The sequence below is a fragment of the Arvicanthis niloticus genome, chromosome 8 (assembly GCF_011762505.2).
Source record: "Arvicanthis niloticus isolate mArvNil1 chromosome 8, mArvNil1.pat.X, whole genome shotgun sequence".
Taxonomy (NCBI): Eukaryota; Metazoa; Chordata; class Mammalia; order Rodentia; family Muridae; genus Arvicanthis; species Arvicanthis niloticus.
Genome location: NC_047665.1, coordinates 22552308 through 22569722, shown reverse-complemented (window position 1 = coordinate 22569722; position 17415 = coordinate 22552308). Strand labels below are relative to the sequence as shown.

General features: G+C 43.2%; 1 long non-coding RNA gene and 2 pseudogenes across 1 annotated transcript; 2 read left to right on the top strand and 1 right to left on the bottom strand.

Moving 5' to 3' along the window:
* Positions 1 to 354: 354 nt before the first annotated feature.
* LOC117713803 (PCNA-associated factor pseudogene) lies at positions 355 to 1485 on the bottom strand (annotated as a pseudogene).
* A 71-nt stretch (positions 1486 to 1556) lies between these two features.
* LOC143443188 (uncharacterized) lies at positions 1557 to 6111 on the top strand. Its single transcript, XR_013111950.1, has 3 exons — positions 1557 to 1832; positions 4356 to 4395; positions 5868 to 6111. It is a non-coding gene; the product is annotated as an uncharacterized LOC143443188 (long non-coding RNA).
* A 9149-nt stretch (positions 6112 to 15260) lies between these two features.
* On the top strand, positions 15261 to 15840 carry LOC117714084 (large ribosomal subunit protein uL6 pseudogene; annotated as a pseudogene).
* Positions 15841 to 17415: the final 1575 nt, after the last annotated feature.

The window sequence follows — 17415 nt, the reverse complement described above, 5'->3', positions numbered from 1 at the left end:
AACTAAAAAGCATATGAGATAGACCCCTGTCAGGGCCCATCCACAGTAACAAAGCCTCTTCCTGGAACGTGACCAGGCCTTCTTTCAGAAACAAGTGGCCAGGGTCCTCCTCTGATGTTTCTAAATTATAGTTCTTTTTTTTTAATATTGAATTTTTAATGTAATTAGAGCATCGGGTAATGTTGATTTCAGGAAGAAGCTTAAAAGTTTTTTTTTTTTAAAGGAGCATATGACATAAATTGAATATGAAATTCGAATGTACAAATTATGAAAATTCTCCACTTTTATAGCTGGTTTCTTTTGAATGGCTAAATTCTAGTCTCGTTTTTTTTTTCATCAACGAACCAATTGGACAAACTCGTTTACCCAAATTTATATCCTAGAATATGTAAGTGAACTGAAGACAGTATTCAGATGAGTAAGTTCTATTCGTTTTCACCATCTCTCGGATCAGGTTGCAAAGGACGCCTTTCTCTTTGCTTTTCCTAAGCTGCTGCTTCCTCCTTCTTCAGGAGTCTGGTTCTCTTTTTTAGAATCTTTAGGGAACAGCCTGAGGAATTCCCCGAAGCTTTTTGCCACTTGGGAGTTGGGCGCACACACGCAGACCTGGTTCCCTCCTGCATGCTTATTTTCAGCTTTTCTCAACGAACTTGAGAAAGAATTGGCAACAAAGGTGGAGAGCCAACCACCTTCTTGGGCACTGGAGAAGTCACCACTTTTCTGTAGGCTCCTGGTGTAGCTGCCTGCGGCCACAAATCAACTGGGTTCACCTAAAAGGGGGGCTGGAAATGAAAAAGGGACAAAAGATGAAGCCAAGAGAAAGTATTCTGATCAAGGCTCAAAGTTTAATGTTCAGCTCTCAATTTAAAGGGAAAGCCCCACCACAGAACTCCTTTCTTGCTTCAGCCAGAAGTGGGTGAGGAAACCCATCCTTGGCCACTGCTGGAGATGGGTGGAGGAACCCATTCCTTGTCACAGCTGAAGATGTCTCAAAGCAAGCTCAGCGGGCAGTTATTCTTCTTAGTTCTTGTAGCAGGCTGTATGTGCGGCCTAAGTGGGTAACTCCACCTAGGTCCTATTATTTATTGTGGTAAACAAGGTCTTTCAGTCCTGCTTAAGGCTGGGGGGAGGGCACATCCTGGGACGTAGTTTGCTTTGGTACGCACAATGTTCACACAGGAACAGACATCTTTCACTGACACCCCAACTGCAGATGTCTCAACTGGACAGGAACCCTAAATTATAGTTCTTAATGGGGTTCTAAATGACTGCCCAACTGGTCAAACACAACTACTAAAATCCTTGTAATTCATAATTTAAGCAGCAGATGGCACTATATCACTGCTCTTTCTTACTTTCTCGCTCGCTCCCTCCCCCTTTTCCTCCTCTTCTTCCCATCGCCCCCCTCTTTCCCTTTCCCTCTCCCCGGTTTCCCTTGTTTCCCTTCTCCTGTCTACCCTTTTCTCCTCTCCCTCTCTTTCCCATGAACCCCACCCCCCCATGCACATGTTATTACAATCATTGATTTCTGTGACGTTAGGAGGGAATCTTCACAAATATCATCTACCGAGGGAAAAAAATGAGTTATTTCTGCAAAACAAAATCATTTAGTAGTAATAGTCAAGACCCAAGCCGTGCTTTTCCATCTGGACTGAGTAAGTTACCCAGTTGCTATTGCTTCTCCATTGGGAGAATTATCTGAAGAGTTTGACAACATCCTAACAGGAAGGAGGATCTTCAGTTCAAGGCCAGACCCAGCCAGTCTCTAGATTCTGGATGGACATTGTCATATACAATGTTTATGCTCAAGAACCCTGCAATTGAGTCACAAGGTATGTGTGTATGGAGTTGGGGGGAAGTGTCTCATAATGTTTAAGTTAGTTTATAATTTTGTGTTGGGTGGCATTCCTACCTATCCTGGGGCGTGTCTATCTTCAACAAATATTTGACAATAGTTTTATCTTTGTAAGTGAATGTAAGGAAACACGTACCAACTGTCCCTTCATGGAAACAGTTACCTAGCACCTTTGAGCATACTTATTGAACAGTAAGGAGATGCCTGGGTTCTTGTTTCCAAGGCACCTGAGTGCATTTGTAGGATACATTTTTCAAAGTAGAAATCCCAACAACATAAATACTCTTTCCCCCCTCTCTCTCTCCCTCCCTTCCCCTCTCCCTCCCTCCCCCTCCCCTCTCTCCATCTCTCCCTCCCTTTCTGTCACTTAGTTTGATTTTATGTATATGGGTGTTTTGCCTACATGGGTGTGTACCATCTGTATGCAGTGTCGCCAGAGACAAGGAGAGAGAATCATGAACCTCCCTAATACTTCAATACAGCTCCTCGTGTTGTGGTGATCCCCAAACATAAAGTGATTTTCATTGTCACTTCATAATTGTAATTTTGCCACTGTTGTGATTGTTAATGTAAATATCTGATATTCAGATAGTCTTAGGCATCCCCTATGAAACGGTTATTTGCCACCCCCCCCCCCCGCCCCCCCCCCCCCCGCACCAAAGGGTTGAGACCCACAGGTTGAGAACTCCTTCCCTTGAACTATAGTTATAGATGATGGTGAGCTGTCATGTGGGTGCAAGGAATTGAATCCCCGCCCTCTGGAAGAGCAACCAGCTAAACCATCTCTCCATCCCTGGGAAGACATTCTTACAAGTGGATTGACTAGACAAATAGAGACAGTATGATGTACAAGGGTAGACACTGCCACTCTGCTCCAAACAGGGTCTTCTCCAAAAATGTCCACAGCACATGGCACTGCTCCTCTTTAGTCCCGGGCAACATTAAGTACGACACTTTCTAATCTTAACTTTACTTCCAAAATAGTCACCTTCACATTATTTTACTCTCACTATGCCTGTTCCAGTGATGTGTCCATGTTAGTTTATAAGTCTTGTTGATTTGTCAGCCGTCTGCTCCGCTCTCTTGCTTACATTTTCATTGGATTCCCTTCTGTGTAGAGAGCCATGTTAGTGGTTTTATCGTCTTCATTGTCTCATCCAGCAGGGCTTGGTCCTGGAAACCTGACTGGGGCAATACTGGAATGAAGAAAGGACACACACACACACACACACACACACACACACACAGACACAAACACACACAGACACACACACACATAGACACATACACAGAAACACACACAGACACACAGACACACACACACAGACACACACACATACATGTACACGGATAAAAAAAAACTGAGAACCTTAGATGGTTCATTATATACACACAGAGGGAGGGGCTAGCTATTCTCCATGGGAAGACTCAGTAAGGGACAGTCTCAGTGTTAGACATCGGTGCAGCTTAGAACAGACCACTCCAGACCAAACAGTTCCAGGTATAATGGGAATGGGAAAAAAGTTCATAAAGAATAATCTTGAGAAAGACAGGGACCAGGAAAGTATATCTCTTTACCCTACCAGTCCCGTATGCAAGAGTCAAACCTTGGAAAGAGGTCCTCACAGACTGTGGACTAAACAGAGATGCAGGGGCAGGCAGAACTCAGTTCTTTCCCTGCTAATATTAGAAAAGGAAGCTGGTGTGTTGGACAATACCCAGCAATTGTCTTAAAGCATTGTGTCTCCCCACTGTGGTTTGAATGTGAAATGTCTCCTGAAGGCTCAAGTGTTTGAACAGGTGGTTACCAGCAGGCGGCTGCTTTGAAAAGAGGTGGAATCTAACTACAGGAAGTGGGACACTGGAAAGACAGTTTTATTAAGCTAGCCCCACTTCCTATCCATTTCCTCCTTCCTGACTACAAACAGTGTGACCAACTGTCTCACTCTCCTGCCACAATACCTACCAAACTATGGTGGGCTACATCCCTCCGAACTATGAGCTAAAGCCTTCCTTTCTTATGCTTTGTGGTGGTTTGAATATGCTTAGCTCAGGGAGTGGCACTATTGGGAGGAAGTGTGTCACTTTGAGGGTGGGCTTTGAGGCCCTCCTCCTAGCTACCTGGACGACAGTTTCTTCTGGTTACCTTCAAATCAAGATGCAGAATTCTCAGCTCCTTCTCCAGCACCATGCCTGCCTGCAGGCTGCCATATTTCCTGCTATGATGGTAATGGACTAACCCTCTGAACCTGTAAGTCGATCCCAATTAAATGTTAGAGTTGCCATGGTCATGGTGTTTCTTCACAGCCAACAAAAACCCTAAGACATACTCTATCTTGTCAGGTATTCGATAGAACAGTGAGAAAATCAACTCATACATTCCCCAAATCAATAACCAATGTCTTATTGTAGTATCTACTGAGATCCACTTTGGATTTTGAAATGTGATAAATATCTAATTCTGCATGAGTCTGTCCTCACTGTCATCTTTACCATAAAGGTTGGTGCTGAAGCTTTGTTCTCCTGAGCCACAGGAAAAGGTAAGGGGTACAATATCTTATAATTGCTCTTCAGAGTGTCAGGTCTCCTTGGAGAGAGAATCCCTTCCCAGTAATAAAGACCAAGAAACAAAATTGTGCAAAAGATCTGCACAGGGCAGTCACTGGGAGCTGGAAGAGGCCACTGTCATCTCACCCAGGGCTTTGCTAGCGGTAGGCAAGAGTGATGAAACTGGATCTTGAGATGAACTACCTGGTTATGAGAGACTGAGTTCCACAAAGCAGGTGTGCATTCTGGCAGGGACTTCTGGGAAGGAACGGATGGGATGAGAGGTCTTAGAGGCACGGGCTCTAAGCTGCACATAGCAGCACATCCCTGTAATTCAAATTCTTGAGATGCAGAGGCTGAAAGATCTGTCCAAAGACATCACTGGCTACATAGTGAGGTTGAGGCCAGCCTGGGACATGAGAATCTGTCCCCAAAACAAAACAAAGCAGAGGCTTCAGCATCATAGAGGCAGAAAGTACCCCGGTGAGCAAGAGTTCGTGTCTCATGGGTACAGAGTTTGGGTTTGGGAGATCGGAGATGATGATGGTCATGGCAGTATTGACACCCTCAATGCCACTCAGCTGTGTTTAAAAGCCAACGATAACAGCTTTGATGTTAAATATACTTCACCATAAAGAGTCCGTTAAAAAAAAACTTTAAAGTGAGCAGGTGACACTTCTCAGTGGTCAAAGGCACTTTCTGCACACCTTGGGTATGTTTCTGTTGCTGTGATAAGCAAACACCATGGCCAAGAGCAACACAATAGTTTTTTTTCACCATACAACTCTTAGGTCACATTCTGTCACTGAGGTAAGTCAGAGCAGGAACCAAGCTGAAGCAGAGGCCATGGAGGAACGCTGCCTACTGGCTTGCTCAGCCTGCTTTCTTATACAACCTGGGACTACTGGCTTATAGACAATGCAGCTAGGATCCTCCCAAGGGACCAAGCAAAAAGGACCTAGCAATAGCTTGTGCCATCACCTGCCACACCATTGCCTGCCAGGTGGGAGCCAGGGGCAGCCCAGAAAACTGCTCACTTCTCAGCCCCCCTTTCTTTCTGTCTCCCGCTCTCTCTTCTCAATCTCTCTATCTCTCTTCCCACATGTTCCCAGCTGGCTTCTCTTTCTGTCCTTTCTGTCCTTCTCTGTCCCCACTTTCTCTGCCTTCACTCTGTCTGCCTCTGTCTCTTCTTCAGGTCCTCATTCCTCCTCCTTTCCCCAAATAAACTTCCTTTATACCAGGTCTGTCAAATGGCATGATTTCTCAGGAGGGGACACCTTGGAATGGGCCCACCGGGTACTCCTTTATTGCCGCTGCTGTATTATATTTCAAAACAGGGACCCCCTTTTGAGGCATGGCAGTACCCACAGTGGGCTGATCCCTCCCACATAATTATTAATCTAGAAAATGCTCCCAAAGAGATGACTACAGGCCAAGCTGCTCAAGTGATGTTCCCTCTTCACAGACAACGCTAGCTTATGCTAAGCACACTGCCCAAGTCTGACATTCTGAGTCCAATTCCTGGAAGCTACATGAAGGTCGAAGGAGAAATCTGATGCCACCAAGTCGTCCTCTGACCACCAAACACGCACATCCCAATAAGGACAATGCTATAATAAGGTTAAACAGCAAGGCCTGGAGAATGAATGATAAGACTGAAGGCTGAAAGTGGAGAGCAATGGTGAACACAACTGAGCCTTGAATTTTTTAGGAGAGCCACTAAGCAAATCCCATTTCTTATGAAAATTATGAACCAATGGGATAGTTAGTCAAGACTCTAGTTAGACTGCAAGATGTGTTTATTTACTAATAAAATTTCAGCTCCTGCTATAAAAAAAACAAACCCACTTATGACTCTGTTGTTCAAATGCTCATTTAAGGCACCGGGTATGGTGGGGGATGCCTGGAATACCACCTCTTAGGAGGCAGAACCAGGAGGTGCTGTCTTGAGAACATCTATATAGTACATGTATGTGTGTATGTGTATGTGTCTGTGTGTGTTTCTCTCTCTCTCTCTCTCTCTCTCTCTCTCTCTCTCTCTCTCTCTCTCTCTCTCTCTCTGTGTGTGTGTGTGTGTGTGTGTGTGTGTGTGTGTGTGTCCTTTCTTCATTCCAGTATTGCCTCAGTCAGGTTTCCAGGACCAAGCCCTGCTGGATGAGACAATGAAGACGATAAAACCACTAACATGGCTCTCTACACAGAAGGGAATCCAATGAAAATGTAAGCAAGAGAGCGGAGCGGACGGCTGACAAATCAACAAATCATTTCATTTATATGTAGTAGTATGTGTTTGTATCTGTGCACATGTGAAGATCAGATGTCAATGTCAGGGATCTTCCCTGTGTACTCTCCATTTTTTTTTTGTTTTGGAGTCATTGAACTTGGAGCTCAATTGGAGGATTCAGCTGGAGCCCCAGGTGATGCTCTGGTTCCACCTCCCATTCCCCCACCTCATCCCCCAGCTTCTTTCACCCTAGGATTATAGATATACTCTTTCTCATCTAGCTTTTTCTGTTGGATGCTTAGGATCTGAATTCAGATGTCTTGGTTTTTATTTTATCATCCACTCACAGAATGTGGCTTAATTTGTAGATATAATGGACCAGCTGGTTGAATTCCTAAACTAGAGAGACGTGCAGTGTCCAACCAGGCCAAAGGCTCTGCTCAAAGAGGACCTGAGACATAGAACAGAGAATCCATATCCCCCAAGGCAAACTAAGCCCCATGGAAAAACAGAGCAGCTGAGTCAATGAAACAGTCTATTGTTTTTCTTCACTGGATAAGTCACTCTTCTCCCAAGGCAAATAAGGACAAGAACTGTGCTTACCCACTCTCCTTTCTTAAGGAAGATACAAACAAGGCACTGTGGAGAAACTCCCCATTTTTTGTTGTCTCATTCCATTGGCTTTGAAGTTGTCATGTAGCTCAGGCTGGCCTGAAACTCCTAATGCATGCTTCTAGCGTACTGGGATCATGGGTGTGAGCCACTATGTCCAACTCAATAGATATGTTTTTGACACAAGTTTTCCTTCCTAATGTGACACATTAACAGTGCCATAATTCTTAGGCAATAAAATGGTGGCATGAAATGACATGATATTGAATTACAGAGTGAACAATAATGCTTCCTACACAATTTTTCTACCATGCCTTAAACTTGGCTGTGGTGCTTTGAATACAAATGCTCCCCCCCCACCCCCCACCATAGACTCATGAGTTGGAACGCTCAACCATAAGGAGCTGAGGCCTTGTTGGAGGAAGCATGACTCTGGAGGTGGGCTTTAAGATCTCATGCTCAAGATAGGCCTAGTGGGACAGTCTCCTTCTGCTGCCTTCAGATCAAGATGTAGAACTCATAGCTCTTTCTCCAGCACTGTTTCTGCCTGCATGCTGCCATGCTTCTTGTCATGACGATAGTGAACTAAACCTCTGAAACTCTAAGCTGGCCCCAATTAAATGATTTCCTTTATAAGAGTCGCCGTGGTCTTGGTGTCTTTTTGTAGCAATAAAACCCTAACTAAGACAGAAATTGGTTCCACCAAGTTGGGAAATGGTGTGACACGCTTGACCATGTTTGGGGGAAGGACTTTGAAACTTTGTGCTCAAAAAACCATTGAGTATTGACAGTGGGCTATTCTGTAGGAGCCTGGAAGGTAAGAATGTTAGCAACAGTGCAAAAGATGAAGGCCTGGCTTTGTGAATTTTCAGAGGGAAGGAAAGACTCAGCCTTTTGTGTGAAGAATCTTTGGTTCTGGTTATCTGGGGCTGAAGAGTCAGCTATGATTAACAAGATGCCAGAACTACTAAAGTGAAACCTTTGCTTTGCTGGAATACTCAGTGCTGGTCAGCTGGTCACACCTACTCCAAAAGGCTACGCCTCCTAATAGTGCCACTCCCTATAGTCTAAGCATTCAAACACTTGAATCTGTGAGGGTCATTCCTATTCAAACCACCACAATCACTAATTGTGAAAATGCTTTCCAAATGGTTCTCACAGAGGCATTTTCTCAACTGAGGCTCCTTCCTCTCTGATGACTCTAGCTTGTGTTAAGTTGACATACAAAACCAGCCAACATAACTAACCTCTTGTCGACTTGACACACAAACACATCACTATTAATCCACAACCCTTCCTTTCTTATCCCCAAGATCTCATATTAAAAACATAAATAACTTTAAAGGTCCCAAAGTCTTTACAAATTCAAACACATTAAGGGGAAAGATTTTTGCCAGTGAACTAACGCTTTCTGAATTGTGCACTATCTGATTGTTTTTGCTGTATTGTTTTGAGTTGCCTATGTCATGGAGCAAATCAGAGTGTCCTTTCAAAGTTATGAGCATTTGGTTTTCTTCTGAATTCATCTTATTGAAGATATGAGCAAAAATTTGAAAAGTTATGATGTTAATGCAAATAGAAAGGTAATGAAAAAAAGGGGAGAGAAAGGGAGGAGAGAGAAGGGAAGAGAAGAAGGGTACAGAGTCCAGTAAGAGATGTTCAATTGGAGCCATGGTTAGGAAGATATCATTGTAGAAGATAGTCCTCTACTTCATGGAATGGGAGAAACCAAATTCTAAGGACCTTGAACAGCAAGTAGAGAAATCTATATTTAATCACATAGCCTATGTGGTATCATTACTGAGTTCTGAGCAGCACATAATTTATGATATTTAAGATGTTAATCTGGCTACAGAACAGAAATAAATCCGATCTTATTTTAAATTATATTTAATTTAGTTTTTTATTTTGCTTTTGTTTGAGATAGGGTCTTCCTATGTAACCATGGCTGGCCTGGAATTCCCTGTGTAGACCAGGCTGGTATTTAGATCTTGTCTGATTATTGAATTTTTTAGATAAGGTGTCTGTTTACATTGAGGCTGGTCTCAAATTCAGAATCCTCCTGCCTGTGTGTGTCACTACCTCCATAAGGTTAGTCTTTCAGTGAAGAATTCTCTTCATTAGGACTCTCTTCCCAGTATCTTGCAATGCCCCTGTAGTCCCTTCTGTAACCATACTTTTGGCTACTTCGCTGGGTTCTTTTACCCATCAATCTCCTCCACCACAATCTCTTCCAACCCCCCAACACTAAGTAAGAGAGAAAGAACATTAGAGATGAAAGGAGGCATCAATCTTGTTAGACTATTTGCTAATTGGTGGCATGGAGTTTCTTGGGGCGAGTCTAATCTTTGTCATCAGGATATCCCCAATCAGCAAACAGCAATCCAGCAACCAGCAGCAGCATGAGCAGCAGCAGCAGCCACCTCCTCTCTTGGGGATCTGACATTTATGGACTCTTGAGAGAGTTCCTAGAATTCCAAAAACAATCTATCTTTAGCTGGCAGAATTATGACCCGCCAGAGCATGACACAAATCATAGCTGCTGTGGGCAATCTGAAGGAGCTCCATATTCCACACCTAAGATTAAAACAAAAACATATTTTCCATAACACAACTGGCATTTTTAAAGAAACCAGGAATTCTCACTACATTTCCCCCTTTCTGTGTTAAGCCAATAATTGTGCTATGTTTAGTGAGAAATTATAAACAGAGACATTTTCAATGAAGCAAACACTTTTCAGATCAGTAATTTTTTTCTATAATCTGGTGACACTCAGCTATTCTGGTCTGAAATGGTTCATTCTTTTTGCTTCGAAGCCTCAAGCTAGGCCACCAAAGCTGGTTTCTGATGGCAAAAAAATTACCTTGGATATCTATCTTGGACCTACACACATTTGTCTAGTGGTATCCCTTGCTACAACTTCAAACCCTGCAAAGCTTAGGCTTTTTTTTTTTTTTTTTTTTTTTTTTAAACCCATTAATGCCAGAATGGCTTGTTTGCGTCTCTGGTAGAAAATATCATGTTTCTCACAATTAATGCACCGAGCCATTTTGAGATCTAAGGCTTTTGAAAGTTTGGTCACAGTTTCTTTGTAAATGACCAAATTTACCACATTGAAGCACAGGGCATTTTTATATTGGAGGCCCTTAGCAGTAGCTTGTCCTATGATATTAGCATGATACTAGTGAGAACCAATATCAGTTGTGTGCCTTATCCACTCATCCATTGACACTGCCTGTGCCTTTAGTGGTCTAATAACTCTTTTACATTCAGTATTTGCATTCTTATATCTCTATCAACACCTGTCTCGCTGAATAAACTCATCCTTTCTAGCTCTTTTTGAACTCTGGCTGGCTGGTTCAACTCAACTGTTCTGGCTCAAACTCCTCTCCAAGCTAACTGACTAAAATTGGCTTCTCTCAGCTTCTGACTGAATAGCTCTGAGGGAAAAACTGCCTCTGAATTCCACACACTGAACAGCACTAACCGAACTTCTCTGAACTGAACTCAACAAACTCAAACTGCACTCAATTAATCAGCACCAAACTGAACTCTCTCCCTGCACTGTGCTTAAATAGCCTCTCTTTCCTGTCTGTTCTCATGAAAGTTGGATGTATCCTATCTCTGATTCATTTTGTAAAATTTTGTTTGCCCCTCAGTTAGACATCATTGTTTGAGATTAAATGTATGTATTAAGGGCAAATCTGTATTCCAACCAGAGGGATTAAAGATGTGTCTCCATCCTAGCTAGATTACAAAGACCTGGAACATCTTTGGATGTGATCCCAGAGCAGCCATGTTGCTGGATTAAAATTCCTCTACAAATGATCCCATACAGCACAAGCATATCACCTTACAACTTGCCTCTAGGGTACACTATTCTTTCCTGAGCTTTACTGAAGTATATTTCTTAAGCAAAGGTGCATGTGTTGAAGGGGTGTAACATGATGGTTTAAGAAATATCTATATATCATGAGTGATTCCCACAGCCAAGCTCATTAACATATTGATCATCTTCACTTCATCACCTGCATATAAGAATCTGAAAATCTATCAGGCTGTTTATTCTTTGCCCATCCTTCCCCTGCTTCCTATTCCAAATGAAACCCCATGAAGATAAGCATGCACTCTGTGTGCCTGGTATACAGTAGACGTTCAATAAACTCTCTGCACATGAGCACAAGACAATGGCACTGGGATGGCCAGCAATTGAAAGGAGCTGTGCCAGCATTGGAAACAGAGGAAGGGAATGAAAAAGGAGGAAGAGTCTGTAGACCCAGAGACTACCAGTAATAGAGTGAGCAGGATCTGGTCACTGCAAGGACTGGATCCTTTGACTTGTGACTGATATTTCTACAAACATTGCTAAGCAACTCCAGAGAGACTGTCCTGAAGGGCGATTTGGGTGACACTCCTGTGAGACTTGAAATAGTGGCCAGGAACTCCAACAACTATCTCTTCAAGGAAAATATAATTGTTAAGGAAGAAATCTTGAAGATTATTGCTTTGGTGTAAAGTTCCACACCCATGCAAAAGATCAGACTAAGAATCAGAGTGATTTTTAAAATCATGCTATTATTTTATTTATTTTTTAATTAATTATTTATTTTAGGTATGAGTACACTGTAGCTGTCTTCAGACACACAGAAGAGGGCATCAGATCCCATTACAGATGGTTGTGAGCCACCATGTGGTTGCTGGGAATCGAACTCAGGACCTCTGGAAGAGCAGTCTGTGCTTTTAGCCTCTGAACTATCTCTCCAGGCCCCAGAGTGATTTCTAGTCACTCTGATTTTAGTCACTCATACTGAACTTCCATGTCACCAAGCTAAATCCAGCTCCTCTGACTGTACTGATTAATTTTTCCACTGTTGTGACAAAATACCAGAGAGGCACAATTTAAGGATGGAAAGGCTTATTTTGGCTTAAGGTTTGAGGGATATAGACCACCATGGTAGGCTCTTTTCTGGGATAGCAAAGTCGTCAAATCCCCTCTGGCTTGGCTGAGCAAGGACAATGACTATACTTCAGTCATCCCTCCATCAGGTAGGGAGGCATCTGTGGTTCATTCAGTGCTGTGCTGTGATGGTTGCAAGGTAGGTATATTAAACAAATATTTTTGGTGTGTATATGCTGTATGTATATGTGTATTCATGTGTCTGTGTGTACGTGTGTGTGTGTGTGTGTGTGTGTGTGTGTGTGTGTGTGTGTGCTCATGTGGAGGCCAGAGAGTCAATGTTAAGGGTCTTTCTTTCTCTACATTTTTTTAAAATTTTATGTGTTTTGCCTACACTTATGGCTGAGCACTCTGTGTATGGTTGGTGTCTGTAGAAGCCAAAAGGTATTGAATCCCCTGGAACTGGAGTTATAGATGCTTGTGAGCCACTATGTGGGCTCTTGGAATTAAATCCAGGTCCTCTAGAAGAGCAGCTAATGCTCTTAACCACTGAGCCACCCCTCCACCATCCCGACCCCCCAGTATTTCTCTCTCACTGAACCTGAAGCTTGCTGACTTCCAGGGATCTGACTGCTTCTCATTCCCATGACTGGGGTTTCAGATGCTACCCTCTGCCTTTCAGCTCTATGCAGAGAATCCAAACTCAGATCCTCATGTTTACATAACAAGCACTAAGCCATCTCCCTGGTCCTTAAACAGGAGTTTGGCTTCCAATACCTTTACTTTATGTGTCTCTGTTGTAAAACTTAGGAACAATCTTACCTTCTTGCCTCACCCTCTTTCTCTTTTGCCCAGGCTAATTTCAATTTTGAGAAACAAGCCAGACATCAGAAGTGAGTGGAGATTTTGTTTTGTTTTTGTTTTTGTTTTTGTTTTTGTTTTTGTTTTTGTTTTTTTTGAGACAAGGTTTCTCTGTGTAGTCCTGGCTGTCCTGGAACTCACTCTGTAGACCAGGCTGGCCTCGAACTCAGAAATCCGCCTGCCTCTGCCTCCCAAGTGCTGGGATTAAAGGCGTGTGCCACCACTGCCCAGCGAGTGTAGAATTTTTAAAAGAGCAAATTTAGAGCATAAAACACCCGACAAACTAAGAACCATTGGCTGCGTACACCAGCCGCCAAGGGCGCATTGTAATCAGGTGAACTAGGCCGTTCTTCAGGACAGTGAAATACCAGCCATGTTTGATCTAACCTATCTTTTGAACAAGCTGTACTGCAGACACCGAAAACACTTAAAAGAATTGAATGAAGACAAAATTATGGCAGCGAGCCAGCCAAAACGTGACAAAACTTCCGAAAGGAGCAGTGACACAGCAATCCTCAGATCCCCCAGTGCAGGAGAGCAGACCAGCCGGATGAAACAGTTGACCTTTGAAAAGAAGAAAAAACCGCGGAAGAACCCCTAAGGCCTGGGTCAGGGGGTTAGCTTTTGTAAGGGCATAAGGTGCTGCGGCTCCGACTCTCCTCATTCCTAGTCACCTGGGGCACTGCTAGATGACAGGGTAAATCCTGGTCTGGAGGAAGAGCTTTAAGCCCTCAGAGGTCAACATCCTATTCTGTTCTAGAACCCAGCAGAAATGCTCTGGGAAAGTAAGAGACTTGGTAACAGAGTGGACAGCATAGGGGAAACGCACACAGTGTGAGGGTTAGCCAGTGCATCTCATAACCTGGTGGAGGCATTTTATATGTATTGTTAAAAGTCTGTAACAGTGGCACTTTAGAGGCAGATACGGGAGCATCCTTGAGTTTTAGAGCAGCCTGGATGCAAATTGAGTTCAAGAGTGTTACACAGTGAGAGCGGGGTACAGCTCTTCAGTCCAAAACTACCTTGGCTGAAAAGGAAACAAAAGTAAACACCCAGTTATGATGGACAGTCACGGGAATCACTGGAGACGGTTTTCAAGCTGGTTAAACAGAGACTGCAGTAGAGATTTTACTGTTAGCAAATGAACTTAATGAAACCAGTTGCAGTTAAAGTGTGGGTATAAAAGTCCTGGCCTTGCTCCTTACTTGTGGTTGCTGTCCATGTTCCGTTGTGGAGTCCATTTTTCTATAACCTTTTCAGAAGGTGTACCTTGGCTGCTCCATGGTCAGGACCGAATCAGAGGCCTGACAAGTGTGCTGATGGCTCACTTATTTTCGTCTGTGCCCCCATAACCATATGCACGGTCTAATCTCGATTTATAAAATAAGTAGTTTGTATAGAAATAATACCAAAAATATTGCTGTTAGTTTTGGTGAAGAAAATGGAAATCATGTAAAATAAATAAATAAATAAATCTTAAAAAAATGACAAGAGTGGCAGATATTGATGAAATGAAGGATTTGTACAATATCACAAAGGCTGGGTGAACCAGTGGGACTCTAGAGCCCTGTCCCAAAGTCTGAGGTCCCCCTAATAAGTCAGGAACGGTTACCATTGCAAACCATACGTAGTTATAGCGAGGTCAACCAATGAAGGTAAAGATAGATGTATGGGCCTCATTTTTCAGGCTTGAACTCCAGCTAAGGAGCCCTCCTCAGAGGCACATGTGTGTGTAACATAGCCATGGAAGGGCAAATGGAAGGGTTTTTTTTCCCCCTCCTCTTCCTTTTCCTCCTTCTTTCTCTTCTTCTTTTTTAAAACTTTTTGGTTTTTAAAGACAGAGTCTCCCTACATAGCCCTGGCTGTCCTGGTACTCTCTTTGTAGGTCAGGCTGGCCTCAAACTCACAGAGATCAAGCTTTCTCTCTGCCTCTCAAGTGCTAGGGTTAAAGGCATGCGCCACCGAGATCCGCTCTCAATGGAAGTTTTCTAACACTCCTTCACAGAGATCTGTGTGTGCTGTGATTCAGAAATCTTTGAGTGAAATCTTTATGGAGGCAAAAGTGAGATTGGGAGGGGACGGAGAGCAAAATGTGAGGGGATTCAGGCAACAGATTAGCGGGAAAGTGTGAGTGCCTGTATGCATGAGCACACACATGCATGTGTGTTACTGGTGACTGAGCCTAGGACCTCACATGTGCTATGCAAACCCTCCACCACTGAGTTATGGATGTCTTCAGACTGTGGCCCCATCTACTTCAAGAATGAAGACCATTCTCATCAATCAGACTGTCAACATTCCAGAAAATGTCGACATCACTCTGAAGGGTGCACAGTCATTGTGAAGGGTTCCAAGGGAACTCTGTGGAGGGACTTCAATCACATCAGTGTAGAGCTGAGCCTTCTTGGAAAGAAAAAGAAAAGGCTCTGGGTTGACAAATGGTCAGGTAACAGAAAGGAACCGGCCACTGTCAGAACCATCTGCAGTCGTGTTCGGAACCTGACCAAGGGTGTCACACTGGGCTTCCGTTACAAGATGAGGTCTGTTCGTGCTCACTTCCCCATCAACGTCGTTATTCAGGAGAATGGGTCTTTGGATGAAATCTGAAATTTCATGGGTGAAAAATACATCCACAGGGTTCAGATGAGGACAGGTATTGCTTGTTCTGTCTCTCAAGCCCAAAAGGATGAATTAATCCTTGAAGGAAATGATATTGAACTTGTTTCAAATTCAGTGGCTCTGATTCAGCAAGCTACAACAGTTAAAAACAAAGATATCAGAAGGTTTTTGGATGTCGTCTATGTGTCTGAGATGGGAACCGTGCAGCAGGCTGATGAGTGAGGCCTCAGCTTCCTGGCTCCACAAACAAGATCTTGATCACAAGTACAATTTGGGCTCTTTGAGGACAATAAAGGACTTATATAATGAAAAAAGAAATGTCTCGAGGCCTTGAACTTGTAACCCTCTCATCTTAACCTCCCAAATAGCTAGGATTACAGACTGGCACCACCACACTCAGCTTGATTATTTTCTTATTTAGTTATTTAAAGGCAGGAGTTTCAATGTATTATCCAGGCTGACCATGACTTCTGGGGAGAGATCTTCCTGCCTCTGTTGCCCCATTCTCAATGTCAAGATTTTTGTTTGTTGGTTTGTTTTTGCTTTTGAGACAGAGTATTTCTATGTAAATCTGGGTGTCCTGGAACTCACTATGTTGGCAAGACTGGCCTCAAACTCACAGAGATCTACTTGCCTCTGCCTCTCTGGTACTGGGATTAAGGACTATGCCCAGAAAACATATCTAGCTTTTGAATATATTTCATGAGAGATATTAATATCTCCTCTATCTGAATGTATTACTGAAATAAATATTAAATCTGATGGGTCCCCCTACCTAATCTGATAAAGACAAAGGCAGTCATGCCTACCTTAGGCCACTGCTAATTAAACAGTCTAACTAAGAATCAGCAGAGTTGCCTGGAGCTATAAAAGTGGTTTATTTAAACAATGTGGGGAAAAGTCATCAGTTTAATTAATGATGGGCTAGTAGGCAGTATGCTGGTACCAACAGTCCTGTGTGGCCCACAATGATGGCAAATGGCCTATGCCCCCTTCTACTGTTGTGATAGGCACCATGACCAAATGCAACTGGGGGAGAAAGGTCTTATTTTAGTTTACACCTTGCAGCCCATCATGAAGTAAAGTCAGGTTAGGAACCTAGAAGCAGGAACTGAAGTAGATATCATGGAGAAACAATGCTTACTGTATCGCTCCTCCATGGCGGGCTCAGCTTGCTTGCTTTGGTCTTTAGAAGAAAAACTTTATTACTGTTAAGTGTGTATGTGTCTGCAAGTGGGTATGGGCATATAAATGCCTGAGGAGACGAAAGGCATCGAATACCCGCTGGGTTGGCACACAGCAGTGTAACTGCTGATGTAAGTGCTGGGAACCAAGTGGGTCTTCTTTAAGAACAGTTTATGCCTTTAAGCACTGAGCAACTTCTCAAGCACATTAGCCTGATTTCTTATACAACCCTACCCAGGGGTGGAACCACCCACAGGGGGCTACACCCTGTCACATCAATCATTAATCAAGAAAATGCCCCATAGGCTTACCTGCAAGCTAATTCGATGGAGGCATTTTCTCAAGCGAAGTTCCCTCTTCCCGGATGAGTCTGATTTATAACAAGTTCACAAAAACTAACCGGTACACTATCTTGGTTTCCTTCCTTTGGTGAGATGACAAAGAACAGTTTGGGGAGTTAGGTCAGCTTATTGTTTCAGATTACAGACCATCATTGAGGGCTGACGAAGTGGGAACGTCAAATAGTCACAGACATCCACTGTCAAGAGCAGAGAAAAAAGAATAAACACATACTAACTTGCTTGCTTGCTTCAACTTGGCTTCTCCATTCTTAT